The sequence below is a fragment of the Condylostylus longicornis genome, unplaced genomic scaffold (genome assembly GCF_029603195.1).
Source record: "Condylostylus longicornis isolate FDR11 unplaced genomic scaffold, ASM2960319v2 ptg000064l, whole genome shotgun sequence".
In the NCBI taxonomy this organism is placed as follows: domain Eukaryota; kingdom Metazoa; phylum Arthropoda; class Insecta; order Diptera; family Dolichopodidae; genus Condylostylus; species Condylostylus longicornis.
Genome location: NW_026578032.1, coordinates 1,191,077 through 1,192,151, shown reverse-complemented (window position 1 = coordinate 1,192,151; position 1,075 = coordinate 1,191,077). Strand labels below are relative to the sequence as shown.

Sequence of the window (1,075 nt, the reverse complement as noted above, 5' to 3'; positions counted from 1 at the left end):
GAATGTAAATGTACTATAGAGATTCATATATACCATATTGTGTGTACCAATATTTTTGGTTATTAATTTAATATCTTTATTTTTATTTTATTTAATTTTTTTATTTCGTTGATTTTATACAAGTATATCAAGGTAACATTGTTACAAATCTTTATAATGAATTTTGTTTATTCTGTTTTCTCATTTTTATACAATTTTAATATAATGTATTTATAGTTCTCCATATAGCCGTGATCGTCTAGTGGTTAGGACCCTACGTTGTGGCCGTAGTAACCCAGGTTCGAATCCTGGTCACGGCAATGTCCGATAACAGGTCATTGTCACGGATTTGGAGAATTTTTTTTTTTGTAATTTCTTTAATTTTTCTTCCATCAGTTTGAATTTTTTGTTTATTAAAAATTAATGTGTGCTTTAGTACCGACTGCAAAATATTTTCTTAATTACTATTCAATAATGTGTTAAAAATTTTCACATGGTTTTCTTCGCATACCTATATAGATTGCACAAGAATTGACTACATCTGCAATATATTGAAATTATAATTTTGATATAGTTTTAAAATATGTGTTACAAGGCCTTTCAATTATAGAAAATTGTAAGTCATCAAAGTGTGGTCAATACCGCTCTGCCTCTTCTAATTAAGATTTTATCGCATATTTTTCCCGTAAATAAATCAATTTCAGATATCTCTCTTCTAATTTATTTATCTCTGGATTTTATGAATGAACCATCATAATAATTCAATAAATTTGTCAGAAAATTGCTTTATTTCTTCAAGTTTTACATCCCGTTCAAATTTTCCTTAATGTTTCTTTCACAGTAATAATTCTTAATTTTGTTATTTTCAAGATTTTCAAATAAAATTATGTATTACAGATATTTCTCATTAATTTTTTCTCTCATTTTTTCTCAGTGATTCTAAAATTATGATCTGAAATTAAATTAAGAAATTACAAAGATTTTTTATAATATTATAAATGTATTCGATACTAAGAAATTTTTTTCTATATAAATAATAAAATAATTGCTAAAAAATTGTCTAAGGAATATACGAACAAAAATAATAACACAAAAC

At 24.5% G+C, this 1,075-nt stretch overlaps 1 non-coding gene across 1 annotated transcript; it reads left to right on the top strand.

The window, feature by feature from the left end:
* Positions 1-227: 227 nt before the first annotated feature.
* Positions 228-299, top strand: Trnah-gug (transfer RNA histidin (anticodon GUG)). The gene has a single exon. It is a non-coding gene; the product is annotated as a tRNA-His (tRNA).
* Positions 300-1,075: the final 776 nt, after the last annotated feature.